The sequence below is a fragment of the Meriones unguiculatus genome, chromosome 15 (assembly GCF_030254825.1).
Source record: "Meriones unguiculatus strain TT.TT164.6M chromosome 15, Bangor_MerUng_6.1, whole genome shotgun sequence".
Taxonomy (NCBI): domain Eukaryota; kingdom Metazoa; phylum Chordata; class Mammalia; order Rodentia; family Muridae; genus Meriones; species Meriones unguiculatus.
In genome coordinates this window covers 48,391,936-48,419,615 of record NC_083362.1, presented here as the reverse complement: position 1 = coordinate 48,419,615, position 27,680 = coordinate 48,391,936, and the positions used below count along the sequence as shown (strand labels likewise).

General features: G+C 45.0%; 1 long non-coding RNA gene across 4 annotated transcripts; it reads left to right on the top strand.

Annotated features, from left to right (window-relative positions):
• The first annotated feature begins 2,780 nt into the window (after positions 1–2,780).
• On the top strand, positions 2,781–7,967 carry LOC110559992 (uncharacterized). 4 transcript variants are annotated; one of them, XR_009586448.1, is made up of 4 exons: positions 2,781–3,303; positions 5,057–5,308; positions 5,627–5,732; positions 5,905–7,967. It is a non-coding gene; the product is annotated as an uncharacterized LOC110559992 (long non-coding RNA). The 4 variants fall into 4 exon arrangements; XR_009586447.1 differs by having other exon boundaries at positions 2,781–3,120; positions 5,627–7,967; XR_009586446.1 differs by having other exon boundaries at positions 5,076–5,308; positions 5,627–7,967.
• Positions 7,968–27,680: the final 19,713 nt, after the last annotated feature.

The window sequence follows — 27,680 nt, the reverse complement described above, 5'->3', positions numbered from 1 at the left end:
CGGTTAAAGAGTGGGAGAGGCCCCGGAGAAGCCTTTAGCAGCAAAGTCCTAATTTACAAAATAACGGGAACTTTTTAAACGTTCTCCCCTTTCAAACCAACAAACTAGCACTTAACTTGTGTTTGCTGTGTGCCTGGCAGTGTTTTAAAGGCCCTGCCTCAGTTCATCCTCACAGGAACAGGGTGATCAGTAAGGATTCATCGCCACAGGAAACACTTGAGGAGACAGGAGGTTAAGGAACTTCCTAGGAGTTGTACAGACAGCAGGTGTAAAAGCCAGGATCCAAAGACAGACGAGCCGGCAGGGGAATCCACAGATTAATCATTGAGAGAAACCACAGTGATAGCAAACATTCATTGATTCCTGCATTTGAGACACCACACTAAATGTCTGTCTCACTGCTGACCCGGGAATGAGGGTGATTCCAACACGTGGAAGGCAGAGGCAGGAGCGTTTTGAGTTGGGGTTGGAATCCAGTCTGGAAAACACACTGAACTCCTATCTCAAAAACAAACAAGCTAACAAACAAACAGCACAGAGAGAGAGAGAGAGAGAGCAAAACCTGTTCTACATGGATTCTCTCCTTTAGTCCTTACAGCAGCCCCTTATTTCTTAGATTTAAGCTAACCAGATATAGTAACTAACCCTACTTGAGTAAAAGAACACTTTGCCACTTCATGCCACAAACCGAACCCTCCGAGGGTTGCTGATGAGTAAACATGAAGTGGTTTTTGCAACATCTGCTTCAAGTGGCCTTTCTCTTTGTTGTTTGTGGCTATTGGGGGTGTATTCAAACAATCAAACAAAAAGGGCTATTTGAGGCCACGGGTCTCCTGCTCTGTTTTGCTAACTGTTCAGCAAAAAAAAAAAAAAAATCCCATCTGTTTATACTGCCTCACACCGTGAATTCATTTGGTGTTGCTTGTGCCCAGATGTGAAAGACATTAGCTAATGAGGTCTGTGCCCGTGTGGAGCCGGGAACGTGCTCAGCTGTTCCTTAGGACTTTCCATCAGCACTCTCTGTGCCTCCTAGAGCCATCTGAAGGCCATCCTCGGGTGACAGCTCTATATCTATGGCAAGTGGGTCCACTTTCCTTACCATCTAAAAACAAAAGGCAATTCGTAAAGTCGCCTGCTTTGGGTATTTTTCCCCCTTGCTTTCTCCTTCTGCCAGCAAGCTTAGGCTGCAGCCAGTTTTCTAAATGATCAGTTCCTCAGCAGCTTCCTCAGAAGTGATGAGCTCATGGTATTTAGGCCTTGGGGTTTGAGGTAGGGGAAGTTTGGGGAAGGAAACAATGAGGATCTCTTCTTAAGCCACGTGCACAATTTACACTGACTCCAAAGCGAGAGAAATGGCATGTAGGGAGATCACGCAGGCCACCGCTGCCACGGGAGTCTCATGTGAGGCCACCACAGAAGACAAGGAGGCGTCCAAACGACAGTATCATTCTGAAAGGTGAACAGGAACACTGTTTAGGGTGGCAAAAAGCTTTCTTGGTATATGCCTACAACAGGATCCAGGGAACTGTGCCAGGTTGCTTTTCTTTTGTGGCTCCAAATCTATGTAGACCCTTGCCCTAATCCCTCAGCCCTCTCACCGGGCTCTGGCAACCAGCAGGACTGAAACATTGTGAACAGAGCTGACAAAACCCCCAGCTCTTCAAGACCCCCAAGACCAAGTTCTCAGCACAAAGGAGATTATTTGCCCAGAGGGACAGAGGGCAAGGATAAGGGATTTAAGAGATAGAGAAAGAAAGGAAAGGGAACAAAGAAGAGGGGGAAGGGGGGAAGGGGGAGGGATTAGAGCTATTTGTCCCAGGGTAAGGGGGAACAGGATGGGACAAGGACTGCCTCTGGATAGAGAAGAGACAGATGTGGCCCAGCGGCAAACAACGGTTTATAATGGTAAACAGAAACCCTGTGTTAGAATGAGATGTTTAATTTTAATTGAGCATGTTAAGTAGGTGAGCCAAAGGGGGCTTTTGATTCCTGGGCTTCGATACTTTGATAAATGGACCTTGGTGGTCAGCCTCAGGAGGAGGGATTAGCCAAATAAGGGAACAGAACTTGGGGTTAGGTTTAGGAAGGAACAAGGCCTGTCAAGCGCCAGAGTCCCTTTACTCAACCTATGAGGAGGCCCTTCCTCCCGTTTGTTTAACATTCTGGGGAGAGGACTACAGATTAGCAGGGAGATTTGACATGGGGAATCAGTCTGCCGTGCAAGTGCAAAAAGGAAGGCAGAGTCTGTAACTGTCTGTGTTGTTTTCTGAATCTTTTGCATGCACCTTTCCCCCCCAGGCCTTCTCCCTTCTCTCTCCTTTACAGCCCACCTTCTCTGTGCTTCGCCTCCTGAGAAAACGCTTCCTCCTGTTTTGTACCTCAGTGGGCAAGAAGGTGGCAAATCCAAGGCAGCATTTAGATCATGTTAGTCCACTTAGTGGGCGATTGGCATGGAGAGAAAAACATGGGCCAGTGTCAGTGTCGTGACAACTCTAGAATTTTGGTTTCTTTAAAAAATAAAATAAAAATAAAAACCACAGAAACATTATAAGAATGTGTTTTCATTTGAATCCCAGGTGTAGGGGATATGTGGCTGCTTCGGACTGACTGTAGCAGCTGACCAGGATTTGCCCTGGGCTCCAGCAAAGCAAGCACGGTTTGGCCAGCTTGGGACAGTTTCTGCTATTGCGTAACATTTGGAATTCTGGGAAGTTTCCAGAGCGTATATAAACACTAGGGCCCCAAGAGGCAGGATTGGGTGGTTGGTGGTCATTCGGGGTGAGGCGGGGTGAAGGGGGTTGTTTGCAGTTTGTTAGTAGCTGTGCTCAAAGAAGAAACAGGAGGAGAGAGATTACACTCAGGGATCTCTCTCTCTGTCTCATTCTCTGTCTCCTATTTAGTGATAGGGGGTGAAATGGGAGGGGAGATGAAGGGCAGGAAAGAGAAGACTCCACAAAGTAGCAAAGATGGGTGACAGGCCAGCTCTCAGCCACACACAGTCCTTGGGCAAGGACCCTTGAACTGAGCACGAAAGGCCCAGTGGGACAGCCCTGGGGGTGATGACTGAAATCCTCAGATCAACGCAACACGCTGCAAATGGGCCTGGCCTCCACAGTCCAGGTCAGAGCAAGGCGAGTAAGAACACTGCATAGAGGATGGTCTCTGCCCTGGTGGGGGCAACCGGAAGGTCACCTTCCAGTGGGGAGGGCGTTACCTAGGAGAAAGATGAGCAGAGAGGGAAAGGTGAGAGGAAGCATCCGGTCCCCGGACTTCCTCCAAGCTGCTTCTTCCTCCCTTCCGTTGGTACGTGCCTTCCTTTAAAATATGTCCTCCGATTCGTGGGTTCCATTCGTTCATCTTTCTTCCCTCGGGCCTTTGTGTGCGTGAGGAAGACTGTTCTGGCTCTATCAGCCTTCTCATTGGTAAATAGTGACTAACCTCCATCGCACCTCGTGCTTCGGAGGCACATGAAAACGGAGACCCCTGAGGCTGCGCAGACAGCAGGTTTCGTGAATCTCCGAGGTTATTCGGCCTCAGCCTTCAGCCCAGGCAGCTGATTTCTCGTTACTATCTCTTCGTCCCTCCGTGTGGTTTTAAAAGGTGTGGCAGATGTATAGGAGACGTGAATGCCAGCACGCTAGGTCCGCAGATACATGATTGACGCAGCGAATCAGTGAGTCATTTATCTGTTGCCCCTCCAAATAATTTTTTTTTTTTTTTCAAATGAAAGTATATTTTTAGAACCCAGCTCTAGGTAGCAAACTGACAAGTTAGAAGAGCGTGTTGCCAACATATTTGGGCTGGTTTCCTTCCTCACCTATATACAAATAAGGCACTAGTTACAGAGGCAAGGAAGGCTGTCTGGAGTCTTCTATGAAGGATCTTTTCTAAGCTATAAAGAGTGTGTAAGTTCCCCCGGAGAAGTACCGTGACAGAATTCATGATGGGGTTGGGGGCAGGTCTCCCCTGCCATTGTTAGAGAGCACTTGTTGCTGTGTTTTGTTTTGCTCTGTAGCCCAGGCTGATCCTCCTGCCTCAGATTCCCCAGTGCTGAGATTTTAAGTATGTGCTATCACACTCATATGTGTGTGTGTTTAAATTGGTGTGTTCTGCCTCAAGGACACTCATTGGCCGCAGGTTCACCTTCCACAGAGTAAAGCATGCCTTCTATAACTGAAACAAGAGGCCTGTATCCTAGTCCCAGCATCCCCTTTTAACCACCTGCTACTTTGAACAAAGCGGTGTGCTGCTCTGAGCTTCGATTTAATTTAAAAGATGAGGACAGTGTCTTCCTGGCTTCCCTTCCAGTCAAAATAAATTAAACAGGAAGAGGAAATTAAACAGTTTCAGAACTTTAAGGCTTTCTATAAAGTTTTCCTTTATTCCCGTGCAAATCTTCCAAATACATGAAAACATCTGGTCGACCCTTTGGTCTTTGTAAATGTGGTAGTTCTGGATCTTTCTTTCTTTCTTTCTTTCTTTCTTTCTTTTTTCTTTCTTCCTTCCTTCCTTCCTTCCTTCTTTTCTCTTTCTTCCTTCCTTCCTTCCTTCCTTTCTTTCTTTCTTTCTTTCTTTCTCTCTTTCTTTCTTTCAATCCAGGACAACTATCCTCAATAGGAAGCTTCCCAGTTGTCAATTTCCCTTTTAAGTTTTAGTGCTTAAGGTGACACCCCAGAGATGGTGCAATTAGCAAAGGATGAAGGATACGATTTGCGGTTATTCCTGCCCACCCTGACTCCAGGTCACTTCTATTTTTGCTGCCTTGGGTTTATTTTAAAATAAATTAAATACATTAAAGGTAAATATAAAATAATGTAATGTATAATATGCTATATCATATTAATAACTATATCAACATCTTATTTATTGTTTGTTTAAAAAAGCAATAGGCTTTCTTTTTAAGAACAAATTTTGGTCCATGGTAAACTTGAGTAGTGGAAACAAAGATTTCCCGTATACTTTCTGCAACCTATCACATTTCTAAGACGTGGGTTTTTTTCTAACATGAATTGCTGTCAAAGCTGATCTGCCATTTCCTGAGTTCTTTTAATGTTAGGGTGTACCTCCACAAACAGTCCCACGTTCCTGCCAAATGAAGTCATCTCTGCTGAGTTTCATCTCGTCGCTATCAGCTCACTGTCAGGGAAAAGGAGGCTGCCTCATTATCCTTCAGCTGCCTTGACCTTGTGTATGGAATGGATGAACCTTTGGGCGGTGATAGGACTTCTGTGAAATTTCAAAATGTTCAGTAAACAAAACTACTTGGAGGAAGATCTGTGCTCTCCAGAAGGAAATCTCCCTAACTAAGGTCCATAACTAACATTCCTGTGGTGAGAAAAGCTTGTTTTAATAAGATTAAGATGATTGACCTATCAAAGTATTTTTAGCATTAATAGATGTTTCCGTTTCTAGAGAGCTACAAATATAACTGTGCTCCCAGAGTTTAAAAACATTTTTCTTTATTCTGAGCATTTTACATGTTTTTTAATTAAAATAATTGCTCAATAAAACACCACCTGCAAATTCACATTCTCCAGAATATAAAACAGGCGTGATAAGCTCCACCAAAGGAACTGATGAAGAAAAAAAAAATTGAAAAAGGCTTTTTTCTTCTGCCTCTTTCTAGATACCAGGCCAATGGGACATGGTGCTGTTCTTTACAAGAGCCAAGGATGAATCAGAAATCTTTTGCATGCAAGTTAAAAACCTGTTGCTGAAACAGAAGCACATAAGTAAGTGAGAGAGACAGAGGGAGCAGAATTTACTGTTTTGTGTGCAATTAGACCACTCAGAGCCTGGTGAGATGGTTCAGCAAGTGTGTTAGTCAGGATTCTCTGAAAAAAACAGAACTGGTAGAATATACATACATACACACATACTTACATGTATGTGTGCATTTATTAGGTTGACTTGCATCATGTGGTCCAGGTAATACAATGGCTGTCTCATGATAGAAAGGCCAAGAAGTTGTTCAGTCCTTGAGGCTGCCTGTCTCCTGCTGTTCCAGTCCAATGCTAGAATCCTGAAGGATTCCTGGAGAGCTGCTGGTCTTCAGCCTGTGTGGGAATCCTGAAGAAGTTGGATTGATAACTTGCCAGCAAAAGTGAGGGCAAGCAGACAGAGGCAATGTTTCCTTCTTCCCTGTCCTTTAACGGCCCAGATTTAAGGTGGGTCTTCCAGCCTCAAACAATTGGTTATGAAAATCCTTCACAGGAATTCCCAGCAGCTGGAGGTTTATGATTCCAGATGTGGTCAAGTTGACAGCCAAGATTAGCCATCACACCAGGGGAAGGCCCTGCCCCCGAGCCTGATAGCCTGAGTTCAATCCCTGGGACCCACATGACTTCCTCAGATTGCCTTCTAATCTCTACTCACATGCTGTAGTACAAACATACACACACACACACACACACACACACACACAAAGGATGGGGGTGGGAGAGTGAACGAGAGAGAAGATGAATGAACAAACAAACAAATAAATAGATAGATAAATAAATAAATATTTTTAAATACAAAGACGTTTCCTTCAGCAGTACCATTCCTGGACATGAAGAATGTAATTACAAAGAGCTTTATGTTATTTTGTATTTTATCTCCCTCCTCCATTATGCTTCATACTTTCCAGTCTCTTTGCTCTTTCCGGCCCCAAACAATATTTTGATCAGACTGAAAAACTTCTCCCATTCTTTTCATTTTATAACAGTGCTGTTTGAAGGTGTTTAGGCTTAATATTCTTTGGTCTCCAGCCCTCATGTCTTCTTCACACCTTTCCCGCCTACACTGTAGGTCAGCAGTCCTAGGTCTAATACAGAGGTTTTGTTCCATCTACACCTGAATCTGTCTGCTGGTCATTGTTCCTCCTCAGCTGAGCAGCAGAGGAGAAAGAAGGACTGAAAAAAGCACCAAGACTGGTAGTGGATGCTTAGAATCCCAACACTTAGGCTACTGCTACAAGTTCAAGGCTAGCCTGGTCTATACGGTAAGACTATAGCTCAGAAGTTAATAGAGAAGAAGCAAAAGATCTTCATTATTTAGCTGATTCTGTTTTATTTAGCCATTGGTGTCCTCTGTTGGGAAAGGTATTCGTTTGTCGGCCAGCCTTGTTTTGTGAAGAATCTGCGGCTTTCCTTTAGAAAAACCCAAAACCAGAGCTGGAGAAATGACTCATCAGTTAAGAGCTCTTCCAGAGGACCTGGGTTCAATTCCTAGCACCCACAAAGCAGGTGATAACTATTTGTAACTCCAGTCTAGGAGATCCAGCACTGTCTTCCAGCCTTCAAGAGCTCTGGGTATGAGCATGGTGTACAGACATACACGTAAATGAAACAGCCAGACACATTTAAAGAATTATTTTAGGAAATAGGCTCAATCCTTCAAAGAAACAACAACAGCTTTTTCTTTCAGGTAGCTGTTCCTCTGCCTCGGGCCACTGATGCTCCCTTAGCTCTGTTTAGATAATAAGTTCCTCATGCAGATTAACATTCTTGGGCAGTGTTCTTTACAGGCTACTTCCACTGTTGGTCATGTCCACCTGTACTGATTTTACTGCTGTGATGAACTACATGATGACAGCCAATTAAGAAAGGGAGAGTTTATGTTGGCTCCCAGTCAGAGGACACAGTTCATCAAGCTGAGGACAGCGTGGTGGCAAAAGCACAGGACAGCTGGTCACATTGCTTCCGTGGTCCAGAAGCAGAGAGGAATGTCCCCCATAAGCTCAGGCCTTCAAGCACACGATGGTGCTGTTTGGAGAGCTACAGGAGGTACAACCTCTAGGAGGAAGTGTACCACTGGGAGCAGCAGGCTTGGAGAGTTTATGGCATCACCCCACTTCTAGTTTGCCATCTGCTTCCTGATGTGAGTGCTCAGCCTCTGGTTCTTGATGCCCTGCTTGCCGTGTGCTGCCAAAATGGGCCTGTTATCCTTCTTGAGCTGTAAGTCAAAATAAACTTTTCCATAAGTCACTTCTTGGCTTGGCATTTTATAGCAACAGAGAGAATAACTAATGCAGAGATTAATACTGGTACTCAGCTCACTCTCGTTTTTATTCAGTCCAGAATCCAAGCCCATGGAGTCATGTGGCCCAAAGGTGGGCATGTGGTCCACCTTTCAGTTGGTTCTTCAATTAAGCTTTCTTGAAAGTACCACTCTGAGGGGTGGCTCCAGCCAGTCTCATGCCTGGGCAAAGAGAAGATGCCAAGCTCTCTGCTCACAAAGTTCAAAGGACAGAGGTCAAATTTACACAAGATCACAGACAAATATATGCATGAAGAGTCACAGCCACAATCTTTTTTTTTTCTTCTTTTTGGTTATTTGTTGTTGTTGTTTTTAGTTTAGTTTAGTTTTTGGTTTTGTTTGTTTGTTTGGTGGGTGGTTGGTTGGTTGGTTGGTTGGTTTTTTTAAGACAGAGTTTCTCTGTGTAGCCCTAACTCTCCTGGAACTCACTCTGTAGACCAGGCTGGCCTTGCACTCACAGAGATCACCTGCCTCTGCCTCCCAAGTGCTGGGATTAACGACATGCAGCACCACTGCTCATCACCACAATCTTTACAATAGTCCTGTGTTATCAACCTCCTGCTACTATAACAAAATGCCTGAGATAAGTGACTTAGACAAGAAACAATTTTCTTTTTTTCTTCTTTTTTTTAAAATTTTCATTTTATTTTTATTAATTGCAGTTTATTCACTTTGTATCCCAGCTGTAGCCCCCTTCCCATCCCCTCCCAAACTTACCCTCCCTCCCTTTTCTTCTTCTATGTCCTTCCCCCAGTCCAATAATAGGGAAGGTCCTCCTCCCCTTCCATCTGACCCTAGTCTATCAGGTCTCACCAGGACTGGCTTCTTTGTCTTCCTCTGTGGACTGGTAAGACTGCTCCCCACTCAGGTGGAGGTGATCAAAGAGCCAGCCCATGAGTTCATGTCAGAGATGATCCGTGTTCCTATTATTGGGGAACCGTCTTGGACACTGAGATGCCAGGGGCTGTGCAGGGGTTCTAAGTTATCTCCATGCATGGTCCTTGTTTGGAGTATTGGTCTCAGAAAAGACCCCTGTGTCTAGATTTTTTGGTTCTGTTGTTCTCCTTGTAGAGCTCCTGTCCCCTCCAAGTCTTTCTATCTCCCCCTTCTTTCATCAGATTCCCTGCACTTTGCCCAAAATTTGGGTATGAGTCTCAGCATCTGCTTTGATACTCTGCTGGGTAGAGTCTTTCAGAGGCCCTCTATGATAGACTCCTGTCCTGTTCCCTGTTTTCTCCCTCCTCCAATGTCTGTCTCATTTGCCTTTCTGAATGAAGATTACCCAAGGTCCTCCTTCTTGATTACACAATGGAATACTACTCAGCAATTAAAAACAAAGAAATCATGAAATTTGCAGGCAAATGGTGGGATCTAGAAAAGATCATCCTGAGTGAGGTATCCCAAAAAGCAGAAAGACACACATGGTATATATTCACTTATAAATGAATATTAGACATATAATATAGGATAATCATACTAAAATCTGTATACCTAAGGAAGAAACAATTTTCTTAGTTCAAGTATTTTGAGACTCCAATTCATGATCAAGTGGTCCCAAAGCTTAGGAACTCTGAATGCAGTGCCAAGAGAGAGACTAATGGAGCAAAACCTCCTTTATCATGAAGCAGGAAGCAGCAGAGAGGAAAAGGAAGAGGCTGGGATCTCATAGTCCCCTTCAAGAACACTTCCCTAAGCTGATATGGTGGTACGTGCCTGTATTTCCAGCACCCGGGGAGGCAGTGGCAGGTGGATCTCTGTGAGTTCCAGGCTAGTCAACAAAGCAGGTCCACGACAGCCAAGGCTACACAGAGAAACCCTGTCTCAAAGCAAACAAACAAAAGAACACTTCCCCAATGACCTAAAGGCCTCCAGCTTAGACTACACCTCCTACAGGAACCAACATCTCCCAGCAGTGAGCCCCTCAGAAGCAAGCTTTAAAACCTTTTAGGACAGCAAGGTGGCGATGGCCCAGCAGGTAAAACACCTGCTGAGAAAGCCTCATGACCTCAATTCAATCCCACACTCCTTGGGCAATATGGGAGGCAGAGAGAGGAAAATCACTTGGAAGTTTATGTCCCAGCTACTCTGGAGTGCACGGCACAGCAGAAGCAACAAGAAAGACAACATCTCAGAAAGGTATAAAGAACTGATTCCTCAAAGTTGTCTTCTACACTCCACAGTCTGACAAGGCATGCAGAAATACACACACACACACACACACACACACACACACACCACCACCACCAAGAGCAACGGCAGAATAATAATAAATACATAAAAGAAAAATTTAAAAATACATAGACTCTTGGGAGATGTCTCCCCAATTGACAGCAAGCCCAAAAGTCTGAACAACCCACATTCTCAACACCAGATTAATAGGTTAACAAAATGTGGTGTAGTCGTACAATGAATGATTTCAGCGATAAAAAGGAGTGAAGTGCTGATAGGTGCTATGAACTTTGAAAATGTCATTCTAACTACAAGACACCAGACATAGAAAGCCACATATGGAATGATCCCATTCAAGTGAAATACCCAGGACAGGCCAATCCATGGAGACAGAGATCAGACTGACAACTTGCTAGGGACCAGGGGGAGAGATCAGGAATTACTACTGATGACAGTGCTTCTTTGAGGGATAATAAACACTTGTAATGCCAGGGCTGGAGAGGCTAAGATGGGCTAAGACTAATTTGCCAGGCAGTCTATATAGCCTTTTTGGAGAGAACAGTGAGAGACCCTGTCTCCAGAAAAACAGAATCAGAGGCTGGGGAATGACATCTAAGGTCGCCCTTTCGCTTCTTCTCAGAGCTGTGCATGTATATACACAGAGTGAAACTGGTGGAGCGCGAATTATGTCTCACTAAATCTACTATCTAAAACAATTCTGAGGACCCTCTTGTTGGAAATTGCTGAGGGGCCACAGGTCACAGAAACAGTCTGGGGCCCCTCTTAGCAAGGCCTGGTGTTGCTCCAGTTCTTCTCAATCAAATGTAGGGCTGTTTGAGAGCCTCCGTCTGAATACATGGGAAGTTCCCGTTTGGCAACTCTACCCTTGGTTCTATTTCCAGGCGCTTACTGAAAGTAACCATGGTGCTCATGAGGTCCTCACCACCCTCCACACGGAACAGTCACCGTTCAGAACCTCCAGCGGAGGTAGAAAGCCCTCTCCACACGGCTACAGAGACTTCCACTGTCTATTCAAAAGTCAAGGACACTGCAGTGCTTTGTGATCTCAGAAACACAGGAAACACATTCACTCAATAACACCAAGTAGGTCAACCACACTCTAGCGGGTGGCTCTGTACCCAGGAGTATATGCGCAGCACAGATTGGATTCTATGGATTACTTTTTTTTTTTTTTTTTTCAAAGAAAGAAAAAGAGAGAAGAGGACAAAAGTTGTGGGAGGGGAGATGGGGCTGGTCTGGGAAGAGTTGGGGAAAAGAGTAGGTCAATATGATCAAAATGCATTGTATAAAGTTCTCAAATAATAAAAAATTACAGTACACGTAAAAATTCTAAACACAATATTGAATGTATCACACAGAGCTCTGGTAGCTTAATCTCACACAGAAGGGTCATTTCTCATTTTGTTTCTCTTGTGGCAATTATTTCCACCGTTGACAATTCCAATCATTCTTACGGTTGTCGGAGGACGGGTTTCGTTCACTCACAACTCTAGCGAGGGTCTGCTAGTGTACACATATGACTCCCTATTCATAATAAGCTTATTTCACTTATCAATTGTATTTTGGGCCGGAGCTGAGTTCATGCATAAGACTCTGGGTTCAAATCCAAGAGAGCTCCATGATGCTGCCACTCTTCTATCAGTGATTACTGGTGATCAAGGAAAGAGGCTTAGGGCTGGAGGTCTGGTGATCGGTAAATGGTATGTGCAAAGTACAGGTGAGGTCCTGGGTTTGATTCCAACACCACAACAGAGGAGAGAGGCAAAGAGAGACAGAGACTGGCTTTAGATAATCATAGAAACAACTGACCTACACATGGGTGGACAGAGAGACACACAGAAACACACACACACACACACAGAGAGAGAGAGAGAGAGAGAGAGAGAGAGAGAATACCGTGCATAAGCCCTGGAATCAAATCCTCCTAGACCTTGTGTTACAAAACATGGATTCCTGTGGTCTTACTTTTCCCCCCACTTCTGTTACTTGTTATATCACAGCTAACTCACCAGGAAGAAAAGGTTTTCCCCCTTCCTAAAATGTTACAGCAAGATTTGTGTAAATATTAATAAATTCATTGTCTTTTCAAAGGGCATTTTACAATTTCAGTTTGAGGAAGTGGTTACAGGATTTTTTTTTCTTTTTGGTCCGAATTCTAATGCTTACCACATTTCCATCAACCAACAAAAAACAAATCTGCAATTGATGTCCAACTTGTCTCTCCCTTAAAAGGAGACGTTTCCCAACTCCCTCCCAACTTGCAAATTTCACTCAACCAGGATTTGCCACCTCAGTGTGTCTAGAATGACTAACCATTGAACCTTTTCAAGAACGTGTCCAGTTCCCTGAGCTTCGTCAGCTCAGGCCTGCCACAGACCTCAGTTTTACTTTAGGATTGTTTGACCTCCATTGGCCTCTATTGGCCTCCACTCTTGTTTCAAAAGAGCACTTGGGATGAGGGTCAGGGGGTCGTGGAGGTGGGTTCAAGTGAAAGCACACATGAAGGGGTATGTGTGTGTGTGTGTGTGTGTGTGTGTGTGTGTGTGTTTTCCAATTCCTCATCTTTCAGAGGCCGAGTAGAGAAATTAAATATGAATAAGATGTTTAAAGAAACATCATCCATGTTTAGGAAGGAAGCCTAAGTCTAAACAGAAGCCCCTCCCTTTTCAGATGAAGAACAGCATGTCTGGAGAGGCTAAGGAACTGACAGAGATGCACACAGCTGGTAAACAGCCAACACTGCCTGAGCTCCAAGTGCTGCACCTGCGGTGCCCCTCCAGGGCTGTTGTTGCTCAGTTCTCCTACTTCCTTCCTTGGTCCCATTGTTTCCTAGTCTGTAACCTGACCATAATGACAGTTCTGCTCCTCTCATGGAGCTCCTGAAAACACTGAGGAGATGCCATGTGCAGATGTGCTTTAAAACTTTTGCAAATGTCAGATGCTCTAAGGTGAAAATTATTTCAATCAAGGAATAAACGCATAGCCTAAAACATGGACGAGAAAACAATCCATAAAGGAGAAACACTCTGAAAATGACTTGTAGCGCTTACAATTAAGTTTTCAATTCTATCTTAGTACCAAACAGAACTGAAGGGGAAATAAGATTGTCTTCCCTGCACAGGGCCAAAAGGAATCAGCGTGTGCCTAATGGAAATTATACAACTAAAAGGGGCCTAATGAAAATTAGGCTGTGTCACTAAAAGCAGGGTATTCTACTGTGCCCTTTTATTCCTTCCACTATTGACTTCCTCTCATGACACCCTCATCAGTGATGACGCTTTGAAGTGATCACCATAATGGAGATAATGGGGTTTTCTTATTCAAGAGGAAAGTGAGTAGGCAGTTCAATGGAAGTGAGGCCAAGGAGAGAGAAACATTATGTGAAATGATATTTAAATTATATTCCAGTGTTAGAAACTTCTTTGTTCTTTTGGTTTTTCGGGACAGGGTTTCTCTGTGCTGCCTTGGCAGTCCTAGACTTGCTCTGTAGACCAGGTTGGTCTCAAAAAATCACAGAGATCTACCTGCCTCTGCCTCCCCGAGCGCTGGTATTACAGGTGTGTGCCACCACGCCCAAATGTCTTGGAAAATTCTAAGAAGCAAAAGTAGGATGGGAGAAGCAAAGGGACAACCCAGAGGTTCCTAAACATGAACACACTGAGAATAAAAAGCATGCCGAAAAACAAAAGTAAAAAATGGGAAGCACGATAGGATGACTTCACTAGATCAAGTTAGCAACGTGCGTGACTGGTACAGGGAAAGATAAATTAGTAAAGAAATTTTCTCTTATTTTTTTAATCTTTTATTAAGTTTTTAGGTTAGCATACAAAGTACTGGGTTCAATCATGGCATTTTCATACATATATACATACATACATACATACATACATACATATCATTATGCCTTGTTTAATTTGTCCTCATTCCCTTTCTTCCTGTATAGTCTTTCCTTCTGCTTTCTTATTTCATATATCCATTACCCTCTCCGTCTCCCACCTCCACCTCCCCCAAGATCTCTTCCTCCTTTCTCACGATATCCTTTCCACACACACACATATGTATAATTCCAAGCTTAGGATCTGCATAGACAAGAAAACACGCAGTATTTGTCACGTGGATTTGATTTATCTCACTTAGCACAGTGATTCCCAGTTCTCCACATACTCCTAAAAATATTTCTCTGTATGGCTGCATAAAATTCCATTGTGTGTACACAACATTTGCTCTATCTGTTTATCTGCTGATAGACATCTAGGCTGGTTTCCTGGCCACTGTGAATAGCACAGCAATATACAGGTATGTGCAAGTATCTCTGTGATATGTTGCCTTACAGTCCTTTGGCTATATACCTACTTGTGGGGTAGCTAGAATTACCAAGAAGTTTTCTTTAACTTGAACATCAAGTAAAGACACTCCTCCCACAGCATGTAGCAAACTTTATTTAGTAACTTCCTCCCAAGCACAGTTATTTATTGCCGCTACCTCCTGATACACACACCCGGAAATTCCTAAACTGCTCGGCTAAACTAGATCACTCCACTTAGCAGAACAGGAATGTCTGACTCAGCCCTTCTTGCTTGCTTCCTCCTTCCATCAGTAGGGAAGTCAAGATCTAGTTAAAGACCAGAAACTAAACGCCTTCCACCGAGGGGAGTGGCAAGGTGGGTAGGGCATAGTGCCGGGAGAGTAAAAAGAGCAGGCGGTTAGGTGGCAGAACAGGTGGGAGAATAGAGAGAGAGAGAGAGAGAGAATCCTAGAGCAAGGGCTGTGTAGACATCCAGACAGCAGGAAGACCTCATGATGGCGGGCTGGAGTACTGGTAGACGAGGAGAACTTAGCAACATCGGGCAAGGCAAGACTTACTCCACAAGGACTGAAGACTTAGCCAGAAATGAAGGCAGAAGACGAAGGTTGAAAAAAAAAAAAAAAAGGCAGAGGTCTGGGTACTGCTAGAGAGACACAAGTACGAGCCTGGGCCAAAGGAACAGGTAAGGGGCTCATTGCTGGGAATGAGGTGCAGAATCAGACCGGGCTAGCCTGCGCTAACGCTGCACTGGCACTGACCAGCCAAACTCTGGCTGGACTCACTTACTTTATATCTTCCTAAGTTGAAAGACGTCCCCAAATCTGGAACAAAGCTAACTGGGTGCAAAACTTTAATCTCGCTGATAGGACTATGTGTTTCGATGATTCCTTGTGATATCTCTGTCATTAAATTCACTTACTCCTTCATTTAACCAATTCGTAATGCATAACACTTACCATGTTCCAGGCATTGTGCGTATCCCTAAATAGCAAAGCCTACAATGGTCCTATGAGGTTGGCACAATGACAATCAGCACTTTACAAATAAGTGTACTAGGTACAGAGCAATTAAATAACTTGTCCAGGTCACACAGCTGGGCAAGGGGTGAGCCAGAACACGAATCCAAACATTCAGATTCAAAAGACTCTAAACACTACCCTGCACCATGCTGCTGCCTTTGTCATGCTCCATCTGTTTTTCTATACACCTCTAGAGTCTAAGATACCATTCCTGCTATCAAGGACTTGAGCCATCTCTGAACGCCCAGTGCCTAGATCAATGCCTAGCACACAGAGATAATAAATGCCTAATGAATGAATGTGTGCCTGCCACAATGAATGCCCAAATAGCTAAGGCTGCAGGGTCTATGACAGGAGGAGTAGCCAGGAAATACTGGATTTGAGTAGCATGACCTGCTTGACAGTACAACAGAAGGCATTCAATACCCAAAGCAAAGAGTCTGTTGGTGATTTGAATAAGAATAGCTCTCATAAGCTCATATATTCAAGTGCTTAGGGAGCGTCACTATTTGCAAGGATTAAGAGTGTGGCCTTGTTGGCGTAGGTATGGCCTTATCAAAGGAAGTGTGTCACTGGAGGTGGGCCTCTAGAAGCTCAAGCCAGGCCCAGAGGCTCTTGCTCTTCCTGCTGCCTGTGGATCCAGATGTAGAATTCTCAGCTCCTCCAGCACCGTGTCTGCCTGCGTGCCACCGTGCTCCCTGCCATAGGGGTTGTGGACTAAACCTCTGAACCTGTAAGCCAGCCCCCAGTTGAATGTTTTCCTTTATAAGAGTTGCCATGGTCACGGCGTCACTTCACAGCAACAGAACACTGACTAAGACAGCCTGGTAGGACTGCAAAGGGAGGTGCTGGGGTATGGCTCATAGCAAGAGCTGTGGGTGCGTAACTTTAAAAAGTGGCTTAAGTCAGAGGAGTCTGAGACATAGGAAATGTTTGCGCAATGAATGCCCATCCCCCTCCCACTTGCCCTGCCTCTAAGCTGAGAGAATATACAGACTTAGTCGACCCTAATTTGCACGTGGTAAGTGACTGTCCCCCAGATCATTGTCAACCATCCTATATGACTGGTACACAACCATCTAGGGATAAGAGTCAGCTGTTAGTAAGCACGGCTTGTATTCAAAACACCAGAAGGATAGAGTGACAGCAAGCATAGAACCCATTTCCCTAATAGCATGCAGCCATGCTATTAGAGAGAAAAGTCACACCTGCGAAAAGCTAAACGGCTGAGCATTTGGTGGGCCCTTTGTGGCACTGCACACAGTTATGGATGAACCTAGGAGCTGAAATGGACCAGCAACACATCAGAAGTTTCTCCCTGTCTTACTCCTGTCTTTCTCCAACCAGAAGTTTGGTAGTCACCTGTAATTTCAAGAGAAGGAGAAAGAGATGGCTAATATATATTGAACGTGTACTTGGAAGTGGATCTTATTCCCTTGTTGAATATCACAACGGCCTCTATTTCATAGAAGCGGAGAACATAATGGACTTTGGCAATTCGTCCAAGGTCATCTGCCAAATAATTAGTAGAGGCTGGGTTCAAAGTCAAACCAGTTTGTCTCCAAGCCTGTGCTTGGAACCACAACACCAAAGAGATCATCTGCTCTTAAGTACAGCAAATACTAGAGTGACTAAAATGCAAAACCGACTTTGGAAGGCGTACTGGCTCATGCCAGACACTCATTCAAAACTGATCCGCTGTGTGCCTGCTCCAGACTGGGCGAAATCACCCACGGTGCTTGTCTTCTTCTTGGAATAGATAGGAAGGAATTTAAAACTCTCAAAGGGATTCCACAGAAGCGTGGCAGCGTCTCCTAATAGGGCCTTCTCAATAGGGAGTTGTGTGAAAATAGAATCCAAGTCACAGTCTAACCAAGGTGACCATGAACTCTGTTCTACGCTAATGGCTGGTGCAAATGATAATTATTTTTTTAAGCCATGACTATTGAGCCTGCTGCTCCTGTACACTTTCTTCAAGCCAAATTTATTATAATTGAAGAATGCCTAAGCAGGACTAGGGCACCTTTGGCATCCAGTTTCTACCTTGGCAAGAACCCAGCCCCAGAAGGCGCTCTTTGGCTCATAAGGACCAAGCCCATCCAAAGCAAACAGTTCCCATCACTGTTTACCGCAGAACGAGCGTCTTCCTTTAAACAGGGCGAATGTGGAAAATCACTCTGCCAGAGACTGCTTGTTATTTTAGCTTCTGAAACTGGGAGAGGAGCCCCACCCAGCCGAGAGATCCAGTGCTCCTCCAATGAGAAAGGCGTACCTTGGGAACACGGAACAGCCTATCAGCTCCTACGAAGCAGTAATGGTTTCTCTAAAGGGCACATCATTGTATTACTACTTAACCGATCTCCAACCAATAGCTCGTCTTGGCCCAGCTTGAAAATTCTCCCCACTTTTCTGACACTTCCCAGAAGAATTGCATGATCTGTCTGTGTTCCTCTGGACTGGCATCAGCAAGACCAGAGAAAGGCCTTAGTAGTTGCCTCCCTGTCATTAACTTTCGCTGCTGTATCATTATAGACTCCTAATTAAAAATAATGATTTTCACATTATTACTGAAATGTGTGCAGACAATCAATAATGCATGCTAAGTTTCAAAGATGAAAAGGGGGGGGTAGAGAGATGGTTCAGAGGTTAAGAGCACTAGCTGCTCTTGCAGGGAATCTGGGGTTCAATTTCCAGCACCCACATGGTAGCTCATAATCATCTATAACTCCAGTTCCAGGGAATCCAATACCTTCTTCTGGCCTCTGTGGGCACTCACATACACATGGACTATATTCGCACGGACATATAACACAGAGAGAGAGAGAGAGAGATCCCAGGCCCCTGTAGAAAGAGGCAGGCCCATGTCTGAAATTGAGTGGGTCACGGTAAGGCCTCTGCATGACAAGCCCATCAGTTGGCAGTTGTAGGAAACCGGAGAGGGTAAGTGTAAGAGAAAAGACACGCATGATTTGGATGAAGTGGCGTGGATCTTAGCTGCTCTCTATACCCTTCATTTCTAGCTCTCAAGTGCCAGGCATCTTTGGCCGAAGCTTAACAGAATATCCACTGCTTTAAACTCTGAGATGCCTAGGCCAGCTACAATATCAATGTTGCGTGTACTAGGAATAGCGGTACTTAACTTATAGGGACGCTGTTCTAGAAATGGAAAAAGTACAAGAAGAGAAAAAGCACTCATTTCGATTATCCCCAGTCCTACCCTAAAGGGAGGGTAGTCCTACAGTCCTTTAGGTGGCCACAGGGTGAGCAAACAAGCTTATGAGCTTATTTCCGTTTAAAATATAGTTAGGTATTCAAATGCCTTAAAACGGTCAAGATCTGGACAGCTGATGGTCACGGGCACCCGTGGCTCTGCCTGCCACACTTACACTGGAGCCCGAGAGGGCTCTCTGACGGCACCTGCTTCTCCTTGCCCAGAAGTGAAAGGCAGAGAGTAGATGTCAGTCAGCTCTACTGTCAGACTGGCTGACGTGCTGGCATGAGCTGCATGTGCCTCCAGAGAGCTCTGCTCCCACAGACCAGCTTTTATATCCCTAATCCCAGGAATCTGTGTGCCAAGCACAAAATGACAGCCTCTGCCCTATCAGTCCAGGACACACACAGAGCCAACACCACCGGGCACCAGAGCTCTCACTCTGTTTATCATTTCCAAAAGCATAAAGGAAACAAACATGGACATCTTTGTGGATTCCTTTTTAAATAAGAATGACTTGAAATTTGGAAAAAAAAAATGTATTTAACTCATTATGTCTTTTTTTTTTTAACGGGGAAGATAGATTTAAAGACACTTGAGCGATTTTTCTTAAAGAGGCAGTTCCCTGCTGGCTGGCTTTTGTTGTCCAGGAAGGTGCTATGAAGGCTGCTGGGAGAGAAGAATCTTCAGCCGTCTCGATCACCTGTGAACCCTGCAAGCTACATCCAAACTGCCGTGCAAGGTGTACCCACGAGAGCAGTAGTGGCGTGACTGCTGTGGCAGAAAGCAACCACTTTCTGACTGGATCCTGAGTTTCACGGGAGAGAGCTCATTCTCAGAGTTGGAAATCTGGTCAAAAGCCCAGGGCTGGGAAGGCCACCGACCCCGGGGATACGAGGGTGGGACCTGCCACTGTTATTTTAATAAATGGGCATGTTCTCACACTACCTCCTAAATATTTACATTTCTACCTCTTGATCAGTGCTCTCCTGGCCTTTGCAGTATATGGTGATAATGCGGAGACTCACAACAGCTCAAGGCACTGTAAGTGACTGAGTACTTAGCACTAAACAGATCATCTATGGCACCCTCTTTCAAGGCTCAGGGAGGAAGCGAAAAGACGTAGGAGGCAGAAGACGGGAATGAATGCTGTGGAGCACTTATGGACATGACGTGGCCATCACACTCAAGGGGCCCCCCAGCAGCTATGGCTACTTGCACAAGATGAGCTAAGGCCCATAAACCTTGCCTGGTGGGAGGGAAAGGCACTCATGAGGCATCAGTTCTCCCTGACGGGACACTGACAGCTCATTACTGCTGGAGGAGAGGGAGTCATTTTCTTCAGTGGCAGGAAACTATCAAAGGATAAAAATGTTAGAGAAAGAATTCTGATTTTGAAGGAGAGGAAGTGATAGAATAATGTCATAACCACCACTAGGTCATGTTAAAACAGACCTTAAGAGTATATGTTCTGAGTATCTAGTCACACCAATTGCTATTATTGGCCAGGATTTTATTTTGCTTGTTAAAATACATGATGCCCACCTCAGCTCATTTTTAATGCTCTTAAGTTAAGTACGTCTGCTGTATAGTACCAGTGCCACAAACTTCAGTTGAAGTCAGTTGTGTTTGTGTTTCTGTCTACTTATAAACCCCGCCTCCTGCCAGAGAGGGCTTGAAGTTGCTGTTACAGTTGGTCACACCAGTCACACCTCCAAGAGTTGGTGAGAAACCAGTATTTCTGGTTCCTTACTGCTTGCCGAACCCTCCAAGTACTGATTCATAGCAACCCGAGACCTGTGCAGACTGGCCGCAGTTACCCTCAATGGTCCTCGGGGGTGATCTTCATCGAGACAGGAGTGAGCTGAAGTTCTGAATCCTGTAGACACTGTCTTTTTCACCAAGATAGGGCACACAATCACCATCACTACCCCTAGGTGTACTAGGTTAAAAAAAAAATGCACCCAACTTGAGAGCAAGTGTCTCAAAGGCACCATGCCCTTGGCTCTGATTGTCAACTGTCAGCACAGCCACCATTATCTCCCTTCTGGCAGATCACAGACATGTCTGGGTTCTGTCATCGCTGCTCTTTCTTCTCATCAGGACAACTTTCCAAACGTAAGCCTCCCATTCACACGTCTCTGCCACTTATCGGGAGCCAGAGTTTTTCCAGGAAATCCCTGCTGAAAGGCTGGACAGGTGATCAATGTTTTGAAAACCCAGAGACAGAATGTTCCTTTGGGCTATGAACCCGTTCCCTTTCTCCTAACTCCAAACAACTCTTATGCAAGAGGTTTCAGAGATAAAACCTTCTGGTTCTACAGAAACTGGGCTTTATGATCCAAGGGACAATGTTTCTCTTTTAAGTGTGAGTTGAATTAATACTATTTCAAGCACGGCCCTCCAGGCGTGGCTTTTTTTTTTTTAATGTATCATTGTTTACTAAAAGAATATGAAAGATATCTTAATTCTTCCCTAATTATTTTTGTGGCTTCTTTGTTTTGTTTTGTTTGTTTTGTTTCATTTTCTTTATTCGAGACAGAGTTTCTCTGTGCAACCTTGGTTGTCCTGGAACTCCCTCTGTAGACCAGGCTAGCCTTGAACTCATGGATCTGCCTGCCTCCACCTCCCAAGCACTGGGATTAAAGGTGTGCCTGGCTATGGCTTCTACTTAGAAGCTCACCTGGACTTTCTCCGACCCACTTCTAAAAGTCTATTGGGTGTAGAGTAAGAAAAGTTTGCCCAGAAGTGGCTCAACTTGAAGAGCTGTTTCTTCAACCAGCCTTTCTTCCAGAGATCCATCGCTTTCCTGATGAAGAAAGACGTAGGCAGTGATAGCCCACCACTCATTACTGCTTAAGAATTTCACTCTGGGAGCCCTTTGCCTCTGCACCTCTGCAGAGCTGACTGGCAGCAAGCTCTTCCTCACTAGCAGAGTGGTTCCAAGACTTACAGGAAAAACTTTTCCTCTCAAAGAAGTATTTTTCCTCTTCCTGGATCAGAAAGTCCTTTACCAAAGCAACTCTACAGTCTACACCTAGCACATAATCTAACACACAGCTAGCTTCTAAATGAATGGTTGGATGAGAAAACTTATCAATGAATGATTACTTATGAATGAATGATTTTTATTCTCTTGCATTCTCGTCTTTTAACTCCAGTCTCCCAGGTACTCTCTCATTTACTCTAAATTGTTAATCCTCTCAGTGAGTGGGGACTTTCTCAGAAAGCTCCTCAAGTTGAAAGGAAGAAGATTTTCCGCCTACAAATCAGAACGTCCTATCCTAGTCCTCAGAGCCCTGACACTGACTGGCACTTTGACAGGGTCTGGACTCACCTAGGATAAGGCCTCCGGGCATGCCTGTAAGGACTGTCTAGTTTAAATTAATTTAGGAAGACCCGCCTAACCTGTTGAAAGTACCAAGCCCAGGAGTTGGGGTCTTGGACCGAGTAAATGAAAGCAAGCAAAGCACTAGCATTCATCTCCGCTGGTTCCTGATTGCTGCGCTGCAGTATGGCCAGCCACCCCACGCTCCTGCCGACCCCCCAATCTCCTGCCACCTCACCCCCCACCTCCTGCCGCCATGCTGTCCCACCCCGTAAGCCTGGGAGTCAGGATAAACCCTGCCTTCCCGGAGCGGCTTTTGCCAGGCGTTTCGTTCCAACAAGACCCAGAACTACCACAGGCGTTAAGGCCACACTCAGGATCGCTTTCAGTGTGTCTGGGGGTTTCCACCGTTCATCCTTTTCCAGCGTCACGACTGTCAGGGATATCTGGGATTTCTAATTGCTAGGTCTTTATGAGCATCCGGATTTAAGAAAAGGGGCATGGGTGGGAAATGGAAAACCAAAGAAAATAATGTGTGAAAGGAATGCAGTCTCACCACACTGACCGGCAGGCCTCCCGCGCGAGGCAGTAGATGGCCAACGCAAAACGAGCCCAATGGCATTTTTGTAGACTTTTTGTTTCATATTGCTATGTTTGGACAATTTTTTTTTTTTTTTTTTTTGTCTTACTGGTCTTTTCTTGCCTATTATGGCTTCTGATTTTGTATTTTTATGGTGTGTGTGTGTGTGTGTGTAATGGCAATGTAGAGAATGGTGGTACACGTCTCAGTACTAGGATGAAGACAGAGGCTTCAAAGTGTGAAGACAGCCTGGGCTACACTGAAGGCCAGGTGGTGGTACATGCCAGTAGTCCTCTTCCTAAAGAAGACAAAACAAGAGAATTGGGGGTTCAAATCCAGGCTGGGCTACACCGGGGGACCTTGTCTCAGAAAAAAAAAATGACATGAAGATATAGTTACTTAGTATCTTTATTTTATCAACAAGAAAAATATTGCCTGAAAAAGAAGATAGATTTTATAATGGTGCTGGGAAAATTCATAACTAAATCACATATTCCTCCTGCCTCTTTATTCCTATCCCAAAGACCTCTGTTTACCATGCTGTCTGAAACCAAATGGGAGCATGTTTGCAAATGGGTTTCAGAGAGGCAGAAAACAATAAGGGAATAGAAGATGTGGTTGCTGCGGTCTCTTTAGTTCCATCATTATCAGCTGTTAATCTAAGAAAGCAAATGAAGATGCTTGCCGTGGAGTCTCGGAGCCCTCGTCCTGTCGCTGCATCTTCAACCGCTCAAGACAGCGCTGGCAGGAAAGTCTGGGGTCCAAAAAGAGGTGCCCAAGCGAGGAGGAGCACTCAGACAGACTGAAAAACCAGCTGGAGTGCTTTCACACGCTCAGCCCTGGGAGCTGGAAACCTCTCTGCTGCCGCTTGAGACTGAGTGTAGACATCATCCACTTCTGTGCCCAGTGATACAGTTTCTATTCCCAGCACTAACGAGTGTAAGGACCAGGCACTTCGTCATCTCAAGGACAGGGTCACGTAATCACGTTCGAGACCTCAGATAGCCTGGCCGAGCGGTGTGGGTGAGTCAGCTCCCTGACCAGAAGGGGCCCAGCCGCTGACCTAACATGAAAATGTCTGCTCTTCGTGTCGTTGGCGTATGAGTGTCAGCGAATTTTTACATCTCCCGAAGAACCCCCTCCTCGTCACCTTCTAACAGCCGAGCTGTGCTTCAGTCTTCTGTCTTCGTCCTCTCGGCACACTCAGTTATAATCCCAGCAGCTCAACCTCTCTCTGAAGCCCTGTCTAAGGCGCTTCACGCCGTGAACCCCAGGCTTTCCGTAGTTTGCAGATCATCCTTTCAGGTTCTAAAGATTGCTTCCTCTCCTCTGTCCTGGCCTCTAAAACCTAGAAGGTCTCAATGCTCTTCTTTTTCTCTCTGTGTCATTAGGTGGGTTTTGTTTGGTGTGTGTGTGTGTGTGTGTGCGTGCAAATGCGAGAGTGCCTATTTTGAATGCTGGCATGTTTGTACAGGCCAGGACAACCTTGGGTGTCAGCCCACCCCCTTCACTTGCTTTGTTGCACACTCAGGCTGCTTGGCTCATGAGCTTCCAGCAACTCTCCTGTCTCAGCCTCCCATCTCCCTTAGGGACACACGGAGATAACAAACAGTTGTACCACTGCATCTAGCTTTTACGTGGGTCCTGGGGTTCCTAACTCCGGTCATTCAGGTCCCCATTCATTCAGGAAGCACTACTCGGCCATCTCCCCAGCCCGCCACTTCCGCTCTTACACCTGCCTGCCATGTCGCTGGTCTCAGACACTCTCCAGGCAGGTCTCCGCCTCCCTCTGGGGCATCAGACCCACCGTGTCTAACTTGTTTCCCAGACGGCGGCACATTCACAGACACCCTGTTCCTCCTGACTCTGAATTTTCCACTGATGGGGTTATCACTTTCCCAGCACCCCGAATCCTGAAGGGCCAACCCTAATTCCTGCATTCTACTTTGCATGGACAGTTTTCTGTCTCAAGTCATCAAGTGTGTGTGCATTCACATACGGTACCCGCTTATAAGCATGTCTATTGTACATTGGTTTATGCTCCTTGCTAGAGCTAAGTCCCTTGAGAAAAAAAAACTGCTTTCTCAATGGAGGCCACCTGGAAGACCCAGCGGAGCCGCTGATGCAGAGCAGAGAATATTAGCCTTGCATGGTAGGTGCATGCCTGTAACATCCCTAAGGGAGATGGGAGGCTGAGACAGGAGAGTTGCTGGAAGCTCATGAGCCAAGCAGCCTGAGTGTGCAGTCAGAGTGCTGGGGTGGGTGAGCGGTGAGTTTGAAGCCATCTACATAGTAAGACCCTGTCTCAAAACACGATGAACAAACAGGAGTAATTTAAAAAGAAAAAGATGCGCATTCTCAGATACGTTTTATTTGTATTTCCCACTGTCCTCCGTCGCCCGCGGTCAATGACACTAAGCTATGACTGTGTTTAATCTAACTACTCAGAGGAAAACTACCGAAGAGGCACTCTAAGTGATACCATAACATGCAGAGTCCCTGCTGTATGGGATTGATTATGTGTGTGGCTGACATTTTCAGGCATCAGTAACCACATGAAAACAAAATCTATATTTGGAAGAGACAGTGAAATGTGTGGGGAACGAAATGCATGTCTCCCGTTGGAACGGTTCCCTCGGTCTGTCCCCCGGTGGCGGAATCCTATCCCGCTCCCTGTAATTTGTTTGTCCTGTTATTACTCCCACACTTGGTTATGGAGCTCTGCGTTGCTAAAAGCTCCATTCAAAACACTGCAGCTCGAACTTAGTGGAAACACTCACCTCCGAGGGTGACTCAGCATGGCGACAGCGCCCGGGTTCCTGCCCTTGCTGACCGCCTCTGCCAGCTCGTGTCTGGTGCTGCCTGGAGTTAATTAAGCACAGAGGACAATTCTTCGGCTTAGGGTTTGCCTGTTTACTTTTATTTATTTATTTTTTTAATAACAAAATCAGCACCAAATTAAAGGTGATGTGGCCAGATGCATGGATTGAATCCACCAACAGGAATAAGGCAGGTGTGGAGTTCCTCATAGCCTGGAGTGCTGGCCCAAAGCTTGCACCAGCCTGCCCAGTGCCACAAGCAGCCTTCAGAGGACTTGACCACATCGGTCTCCTCTTATCATAGGGACTTTAAACAGGCAAACAAGGCCTTTTTAAGGGCAGTTTGTGCAACTCAACAATTTTCACTAATGTCTGGCTACCGGGCAGTAGAAAGCTAACACACACACATCCTCAACATCAGTCCTCTACGAAAAGTCTAGCTCAATAAGTCCGCCAGAATGCGACAGCTAATAGCCAGTTCTGACAGAATTAACAAAGCAAGTCTGAGTGCTATCTAACGGACAACTCAAGCTGGTCCGAGGGAGGACACTGGCACCCTGTTTGACACAGAGCTGCCACGGAAACAGCACTTCCGGGCCGCGTCCCTGAAGCGAAGCTCAGGCGGTCACTCTTCCGCTCATTTCTTCTCACTTCCTATAACCTAAGCCTCACCTCCCCCTACCTGATTCCCCTACTCTGCCACACCCCCGAATGCCGGACAACTAAACAACTACCCGCTCTGCCCCCTCTTGGATCTTCGCTTCTCCTTATTCAGTGTGCTGTGCCAGCTCACTGATCTCACCCTCAAGTTTCAGTTCAAGCCTCAGTTCCCACCTCTCTCCTTCAGAGCAGACACTCGCTTTATCTGTACACCGCCGACAATTATCCTTACTTCCAACTTTGCATCTCATTTCTGTTATCTCTGCCTGCCTTGAGTCCTTCTGCTAACAGGCAAATTCCCTTTGGGTCAAAATTTTCTGTGTACTTACAGCATAAGCCTTTTTTTTTTTTTTTTTTTTTTTTTTTTGCATTTAGAAGTCTAATAATATAGCTTGGCATCAAAGTACAGATGCTTCCAACATGATGAGTGGAAATGGAAAGTCTTTGGCGGCTTGGCTGTGCTCTCAGGCCCTCCCTCTCTAAGCCTTCCCCTTGAGCTAACGGTCATTGCTAGGATTAGTGTGGCCTCTCAGGGTGTTCTTTCCACTGGGTGTCTGCTCTGTGCTGATCTTCTCTGTCATCAGTCATAGCTCCTCCATGTACAGTGGCTTCAGAACGCTTTCTTTCCATAAGCTAGGTCAGAATCAAGCACGAGGCATGTGTTTTTAAATTGCCATAAAGGAACAAAAAAAAAAAAAAAATGGTAAGTAGCAATGTCATTCCTCCCAAACCAATGCCAGCGACTCTGAAGGTTCCAGCCCAGAGCAATGCCTTTTCAAGTCTCCTTCCATTAGCATTTCCACTGACTTCAAAGGCATTATTGTCGTCTGTGACTTACTCAGTTGCCAAAAAAATTCTGGGCATCATACTAAACCCTGGAACAAAGCTATACCTTAGTGGCACAGAGTCCAGTCCCTAAGATCTTGAAATTTCCTTCTGAGCCAAGTCACACTAGTGTGAAGTATCATCGATAAGTTACAAGGCTGAATTTTCACAGATGAATCATACGTTTTTAAATTTTTTAAATTTTAAAGCAGACGCCTTGAAATGGATGCAGTTCTAATGACGTTGTCAGTGTCTGAGGTTATTTTCAAGTTTCTCCTTTGATTGGTTTTTTTTTTAAGTCAGCTTATATGCCATATGTATAATAATCTTTTAATCAAGTTTGATTTTAATCAGATTTTGTTTTGCTTTAGACTCAGGTGGAATTATTCAGTCTGATTACCCAGGCTTGTCTCTAAATGTCCACCGATGATTTGTAAAAATCACTTCCATCTTCAAAAGCTGAAAACCCCTAACTGAAGATATTTCAAAGAAATGTCAGTAGCTTCGAAGGCTATTCTATAAATACCTTGGACAAAACGGTACTTATTAGCAAAGAAAGAATACTTCGAGTGGTTATGTTTAGATATACCTACTTCATAGTACTTAATATGTTTCCAGAAAATAACAAAAGCAAACAAAAAAATCATTTGGAGATTTTTTTCACATGTGTAATATTATATTTTTTCTAGCTATAGTTGACAAATAAAAATTGTATGTATTTAA